General features: G+C 34.9%; 1 pseudogene; it reads left to right on the top strand.

The window, feature by feature from the left end:
* Window positions 1-8,141: 8,141 nt before the first annotated feature.
* On the top strand, window positions 8,142-8,235 carry LOC126021599 (uncharacterized; annotated as a pseudogene).
* Window positions 8,236-8,650: the final 415 nt, after the last annotated feature.

Here is an 8,650-nt window from a genome sequence, read left to right as displayed (position 1 = left end):
AACAAAACAAAAAAAAAACATTATGCTTTTATATATTTACTCTATAGCTGTCACTCAATTTTTGTGGAGAATAGTATCTTGAATATAGAAAGGAGTTGATGTCACCCAGATGTAGAAAAATAAAAAAATCTTAGCTTTTTCTAGCTATAATTCAGAAGTAGAATAAGGTGATGGTGTATGAAAACCTGTATTTTAAAGAACACAGAATAGCAAATATAGAGCAGTATGATTCATCTTTCCTCAGGTTAAAAACAATTAACTCATGGAAACTTGAGAGTGACACCTCTACTTTCAGTCCCTTGTATCACAGATTCCCACAATTCGTTCTGAAAATCTAAAATTTGGAATCAATAAAAAATTATTTCTGAAAAATTTCTACATATCTTACCAAAATTACATTAGCTACATCAACTAAAAAAATCAACACTTTTTACTTTTCAATATTTTTAACCTACATTTTAGTTTTGGCCTCATTTTAATTAATCTGAATAGTGAGAAGGAGAAATTTGAAGGAGTGAGTTCAAAATAAAATCACAAAATAGTGCACTCTGAGGACTGTCAACTAGAGGCGCGGTCACACACTCTTTCTAACCAATGAACCCCACCACAACACGCAGGAAAAACCACACTACAAGCGTGACAATGGGAAACCTCGCAGGCAAACACCATCCACAGAGAATGAAGACAAAAACTTGGATGACCTACTAAATTCCAACCACCTGATTAATCTTTCAGATAAGGAGTTTAGAATAGAAATATGGAATGTGTTCGTAGAACTCAAAAAAAGCATACATCAATCTGAAGAGAACACAAAGACAGAAATCAGAAAACTCCAAACTGAAATAACAGATCTGAAAAATACGGTTGCTCAACTGAAAACCACAATGGATAGCCTCGCCAACAGGGTATCAGCAGCTGAGTAGAGAATCAGAGTACTGGAAGATGTGATGCAGAAAAACTCAACACAACAGAAGAAATTGGAAAAGAACCTTAAGACAAATGAACAGGCAATGGAAAAAGTACTCAATGCATGAGAACAGATAGAAAATAGTAGTCTTTGATAAACTCAACAGAAACAACATAAGAATCATTGGAGTCCCAGAAACCCAAGGAGATCTCCAGGAAGAATCAACTGTCAAAGACATCATCAAAGAGATACTCTCAGAGTTAAAGACTGCATGCAATCAAATCCTGCATGCTTGAAGAGTACCAGCTAAAAGAGACCCAAAGAAAAACACCCCAAGACATATCCTCATTACAATGACAAATCCCATAGAGATAGAATACTGAAAGCAGCAAGATCAAAAAGGGAAATTACATTCAAAGGAGGATCCCTAAGACTTACAGCAGACATGTCACAAGAAACTCTCAAGGCCAGAAGACAGTGGTGTGATATTGTGACAAGACTTAATGAAATGAATGCCTCCCCAAGAATACTGCGCCCAGCTCGACTCATGTTCAGGTTTGAAGGAAGAATACACAGCTTCATGGATAAACTACAGCTCAGAAACTTCACAGATGATAAACCAGCCTTAAAGAAAAAACTGACAGTTCTACTCTAACACAAGAGAGACCAACAAACACAGCAAACTTATCTACAAAGATGACATTAAATCCTATGACAATCATCTCCCTCAATGTCAATGGACTAAATTAACCAATTAAAAGACACAGAGTGGCAAAATGGGTCAAAAAGATGAATCCAACCTTCTGCTGCCTACAAGAAACACATTTGAATAGTCATGACAAATATAGACTCAAAATCAAGGGCTGGAGGAAAATCATCTAATCAAACAACAAAATTAAAAAATCTGGGGTGACCATATTAATATCTGATGACACCAACTTTTACTCAGAAAAGTGGTAAGGGACAAAGATGGACAATACATACTAATCAAGGGATATGTGCAACAGGAAGGAATCCGACTATTAAACATATATGCACCCAATGAGAAACCTGCAAATTATCTAATACAATTACTGACAAATCTGAAAGAAGACATCAATAATAACACAATAATTGTGGGAGACCTCAACACGGCCCTATCAACACTTGATAGGTCAACCAGAATGAAACCCAACAAAAACATACTAGCCCTGAAAAGAATTATGGAAGAAAGAGGACTAGTAGATATATACAGGACACTCCATCCCAAAAAACCTGGATACACATTCTTCTCCAATGTACATGGGTCATTCTCCAGAATAGACTACATGCTGGCACATAAAACATACCTTCATAAAATCAAGAGGATAGAAATCTTGCAGGCTACCTTTGCTGACCACAAGGCTCTGAAATTAGATGTGAACTACAAAGCTACACAGAAGAAAAACTTTAACAATTGGAAATTAAACACCCTGCTACTGAACAACCAGTGGGTCCGAGATGAAATCAAAAAGAAAATCAAAACTTCCCTGGAAACAAATGATAATGAAGACAAAAACTGCCAGAATTTATGAGACACAGAAAAAGCGGTCCTGAGAGGAAAATTTATAGCTCTACAAGCACACATCAGGAAGGATGAAGGAGCATACCTGAATAACTTAATAACGCAGCTCAAAAAATTAGAAAATGACCAACAAAGGGAACCAAAAATAGGGAGACAGAAGGAAATAACAAAGCTGAAAGCAGAACTCAATGAAGTGGAAAACCAGAAAACAACCCGAAAGATCAACGAAAGCAGAAGCTGGTTCTTTGAAAAAATAAACAAGATTGATAGACCATTGGCAAAACTCACAAAGAAAGAGAGAGAGAGAAATCTGATAACCCGTATTAGAAATAAAAAGGGGGAGATCACGACAGAAATTGCAGAGATCCAAAGGGTAATCAGAGACTACTTTGAGAAACTTTATGCTGCTAAACATGAGAACCTAGAAGAAATGGAAAACTTCTTGGACACTTATAACCTTCCACATTTAAGTAAGGAGGATGTAGCATATCTAAACACCCCCATCACTACTGAGGAAATTGAAACTGTAATTAAACATCTACCCCAAAAGAAAAGCCGAGGCTAAAGAAACTGTGGTACATATACACAATGGAATATTATGCAGCTGTCAGGAGAGATGATGTCATGAAATTTTCCTATACATGGATGTACATGGAATCTATCATGCTGAGTGAAATAAGTCAGAGGAAGAGAGAGAGACACAGAATAGTTTCACTCATCTATGGGTTTTAAGAAAAATAAAAGTCATTTTTGTAACAATCCTCAGAGACAATGAGAGGAGGGCTGGAACACCAGCTCACTCCATGAAGCTCACCACAAAGAGTGGTGAGTACAGCTATAGAAATAACTACACAGAGAACTACCATAATCAAGTGAATGAATGAGAGAACTGGAAAGCCTGTCTGGAGTACAGGTGGGGGTGGGGTGGGATGGAGGGAGATTGGGGACATTGGTGGTGGGAATGTTGCACTGGTGAAGGGGGTGTTCTTTACATTAGTGAAACCTAATCACAATCATTTATGTAATTAAGATGTTCAAATAAAGAAGGAAAAAAATATCAGTTTTGAACAATAAAAAAATGAGAACATTTTTTTGAAGGTTGTTAAAACAAATCACAAAATAGTGAGCTTACATTATGAATTCTTAAAATTTCATGTGGAATAAAGTTTTGAAAGGTTTAATTCCTTCCAGTTATAATTCGCACCTTTTTACTCATGTCAGTTCAGCATTTATGTGCATGCTTTCTATATAAATAAATGGAAATTTGAAAAAGATATACTTCTTTTCACTTAGTCATTATTTGTTTTTCTTATATAGGAGATAAACAAAGCTAAAGGTCACATTCATTTTCCTCAAAGTGTTTCAGCCTATGTTGATATTTTCCATTTCAGTCTTTTTTTTAATATCCATATAATTGTGCTAACCTGAATGAAATCAGAGTAATTCATGCCAAACTCTGTGAGAGACAACGGTGATATTAGGAAAAGCTTACTTTAATTCTAATTAGGGTTAACTTCATTCTTGTAGTCCTTTTATAAATCATTGATATTGCAACATTTTATGGGAAAAAAATGATGAGAAACAAGGTCACCGTTATGAGTCTTCCTCTCACTTTCACAGTTCTGTAGGTGGTTAACACGCACACACAGAACTTAAATACGAACTCAAAGTGAATTAAATTGCATAATGAACTTTTCTATTCATCCATGGGAGAGGTAAGTGAATTCTCTGAAAGAGGCTAAATTATGTTTCTGATTTGTTTCACTGCACCTGAAAAGAACAAAATAATAAATCTCATTTGGTGGGAAAGATACTGGCTACTTAACCTTGCTTTGGCTCTTTACTACTTTTGATTGAAGTCTTTGTGTCAAATCAAGTTAAAAGAATTGCAAAAGATTAACATAAAGGAATATAAAGATCATGCTAAAACTTGACTTTTGACAGGAATGTAGAACTTCCACGGTAAGATTATGAGCAAAGAATTAATTGCTTTCTAATACTTAAAGAGGGAGCATAGTTGACATCTTGATACTTAATACTTGAAATACTCTGAGTTTGAGCATGGAGGACAAGGCCAAATGCTAGAAGCTGTGGGTGGATATTCCTGCACAAGGAGAGAATGCATGTGGAACCAATAGGAGGCAGAGAGCTTGTCTTGTACAGAACATGTTGTATTCAAACACAACACCAGAGAGCCCCACCAAGAGTGATCCCTGAGCACTGAATTTACTTTTATAATTGACAGTTGGTGGAAGGTCTAAAACACTATATCATGGTAAAGTGCAGTAACGTTGTACAACAAAACCATATATGTTATCATGATTGCAACTTTGTTAACCAAATCACAACAAAATTTATCAAGCTAAAGATAAGATGTAGCTGTAATGTATTTTTGTTGACTGAGTTAATACCAAACATTTTTCCTGATTTATGTAATTTGAAAAATTTTTGCTAGCTTTATTTTTACTTGCTCCCACTATATTCTCTTTCTCTCACTCTTTATTCATTAACTATAAAGATTTTTATTTTCTTTGATTCTTGTGAAAGGATGTAAGGCACTAGAGTTCTATTGCTTTCTAGTGGTATTATCCAGATGTATTTCACTTTGTCGGTCTCAGTTTAAAATATGCAGTTGTTGTTGGAATCAGCCCCAGAGAAATGTGCCTTCTTTTGTTGCTCATTTTCCTCCTCTACTGGGTTTGGCAGCATGGAGATTTAGTTAAGTAATCTTTCCTGCTGTCCAAGACAAACAATACATCAAAAGTATGTATTGTCCAGGCTTTGTTTGGTCCACAGAAAAACACTTCCATGGATAATACAATTAAGCATGGGACCAGAAATATAAATCTGAAATACAGTTGAAATGTGAACTACAGTGTGTGGATTATGAGTGAATGTTCAGGTAATATTTGTATGCATGTAAGTCATATAAACCATGTCAGTAAACATTTAGCTATTCTGAAAATTCTCATTAGGTAATTTGTTTTCCAGAAGATTCCATCATAAGACTACTACTGTCTGATATCTTGAAATTTATATATAATCTTTATTTTAAAACAATTAAGGTAAAGCATTTCAGTTTTATTTTTTAAATTTCCTGTACACTAAAAGCTTTGTGTGGAAGTATGATCATTTTTTAAATCTGTGTTTGTACACTATTGTGTTAATTAGCGTAATATACTTAATTCTTGTTAAGGATAACTACATTAAAATATTCAGTTTTAAATGATACTTTTTAAGTTATTTTTGTAATTGCATTTGAAAATGTATTTTATTAATATCTTTATTTAAACACCTTGATTACAAATATTATTGTAGTTGGGTTTCATTCAACATTCCCATCACCAAGGTCCCAAATCTCCTTCCTCCCCACCCCACTCCTACCTGTACTCTAGACAGGCGTCCTACTTCCCTCATTCATTAATGTTGTTATGATAGTTCTCAATGTAGTTATTTCTCTAACTGCACTCATCACTCTCTGTGGTGAGCTTTATGTCATGAGCTGGACCTTCCAACCCTCCTCTCTTTATCTCTGAGAATTATTGCATAAATATCTTTTACTTTTCTTAAAACCCATAGATGAGTGAGACTATTCTGCGTCTATCTCTCTCCCTGACTTATTTTACTCAGCATAATAGATTTCATGTGCATCCATGTATAGAAAAATGCATTTGAAAATGTTTGACCTAAATAACAAAGTTGCTAAATAATATAAATTAAATTAAATGCAGTTTAAAACAATTTGGCTCAATGGTGCATTTTTGGTTGGTGTATATATATACAGGTTTTCTTTTAGTAAATCTTAAATTACCATGTTGAGATATTTAATTTAGAATGTCAGAAGCCTTTTAACCCATTATAAATTGTACATTGAAAGTCACAAAACACTATTTGCACAAACTCTGGCAATTTTTATTTAAAACTTTGAGCATCTCTTTCTTATTTGTATAATAGTATTTCAATTCAGGGGCATATAGTCTTTGTATTGTTTAAATTAGTAACTTGTTCTAAAACCTATAATTGAGTTTATTACCATTAGATTATATAAACGTACATGTCTATATAGTTACCTTGACATTTTTCTCTCTTCTTTTTGTTTGTTTGATTTTGGAGCCACACTCATTTGACGCTCAGGGGTTACTCCTGGCTATGTGCTCAAAAATTGCTCTTGGATTTGGGGGACCATATGGGACGCCGGGGAATCAAACTGCGATCCTTTCTAGGCTAGCGCTCGCAAGGCAGAAGCCTTACTTCTAGCACCACCGCTCCAGCCCCGACATTTTTCTCTTGACTTTGAATGCTTATGTTGCAACTCTTGCAGTTACATTTTTTTCTTTTTCTTTCTTTCTTATTTTAATTTAATTTATATTTATAGTTTCTAGACAGGAACTCTCTCACTTTTTTTTTTACAAAACCACAGAACATGAATCATCTTGTTCTGCCTTGTATTTCTATATCTCCCCTACAAACTGAGAAAAATAAAAAGTGGGTGGGACCCAGGATCCAAGCAGTCTCAGGAGCATTGAGTGGAAATAAAATATGGCCAAACCTAAATACCAAAACCAAAGTCAATGACAATAGAATCAAGAGACCCCAAACTAGAACAAGCTATACACAAAAGAGACCTATTATACTAGCAGCCCATACCTCCAAAGGTAGAGCTATGAAGGCATGCTGGGAACTCTGGTGGAAGGAGATCAACACAGATGATAGAAATGGCCCAAATACACTGTCACTATGTACCTAAAATACAACTGTGTAAGACTTGTAATTCACATTCATCTCAATAAAATTTATTAAAAAATATGTCTGTTTTTCCTTGTGAGTTACAAATTAGCCAAATAATTTTAGCATGTACACACTTAAAATTGAGTAGAACCTGGATTAACAATACACTGTTTTGTTGTTGTTGTTGTTGTTGTTGTTGTTGTTTTGCTTCTTTGGGCCACACCTGGTGACGGTCAGGGGTTACTCCTGGCTATGCACTCAGTAATTCCCCCTCACTTGGGGAACCATATGGGACTCCAGGGGATCAAACCGCATCCATCCTAGGTTAGCATGTGCAAGGCAAATGCCCTACTGCTTGAGCCACCTCCACCACTCTGGCCCCAACAACAATAAGCTTTTTTGAAGTTCAGCTATGTATCTTATAAGTTGCCTTACTTTAAAAAAAAAAAAGTGAAGTCAGTGACTTTTAAAAATGACTTTCAGCTATGTTTGACTTTGACTAATATATGTAATATCTGTATGTCAAGAATTTCCCCAATCTTGCTTATATTTTATACGAACAAAATTGTCAGCATAAACTCCAGCCTATAGTGCAGAGTATCAATTAATTGATTATTTTTATGGGCATAATTTTGAAAGAAAATAAATAAAGGAATAAAATGTCATAAAAGCAAGAATAACATCAGCCTGAATTGTGTGCATGAAGTGAGGTAGTTTTTATTTACTTGGAAATATATATCACTATTTATTCATTCATCAGAGAACACAACTTTCCAGAGCAGATATAGGCAAGCAAAGAAACATGGAGAGAAGTAACTGAAGTGTGTGTTCAAGAGAAAACATGGTCTTGAAGAGCAAGCCCAGTCCGCGGGACTTTTAAATGAAGTCAGGATATCAGAAAACAACAAAGAAAAATTTTATAATCTAATTTCTTTCTGCTCCTTTTGAAAAAAAAAAAAAAAAGAATCCATATACTAAAATTGGAACGATACAGAGAAGATTAGCATGGCCCCTGCGCAAGGATGACACGCAAATTCGTGAAGCATTCCATATTTAAAAAAAAAAAAAAATCAGTGTTTTGCTCTCAAAAGCAACCTTCCTTCCTTTTATCGGAAGAAGATTGTCAGTAATGTCATACAATTATTTTTCTTTTTCTTCCCAGAGTGGAATAAAAATAATCACACATTACGAGACTAGAAAACATGTCTTTGTGTTCCTTTATTTTGTAGTTATACTTGAACTTTCTATTAGCAACCAAAACCTAAAAACTTAAAAAAAATTACCAAGTGTTCACCCTCCTTTAAAAGGAGATAGAATTCAATTCCTCCCCTCTTGACTGTGGGTCAACTTGAGTACCACATACTCCCCCAAAAATTATTCATAGGAAATGTGGTCTTATATAAAACTAGGGTAGGGTAGAGAAGCTCAGATAGAATCCCCACCACCACCAACTTGTTTTCTCTGGGGTCATG

This window comes from Suncus etruscus, chromosome 10 (assembly GCF_024139225.1).
Source record: "Suncus etruscus isolate mSunEtr1 chromosome 10, mSunEtr1.pri.cur, whole genome shotgun sequence".
Classification (NCBI taxonomy): domain Eukaryota; kingdom Metazoa; phylum Chordata; class Mammalia; order Eulipotyphla; family Soricidae; genus Suncus; species Suncus etruscus.
The sequence above is the reverse complement of the archived record's forward strand: the minus strand, read 5'-3'. Positions and strand labels throughout refer to the sequence as shown.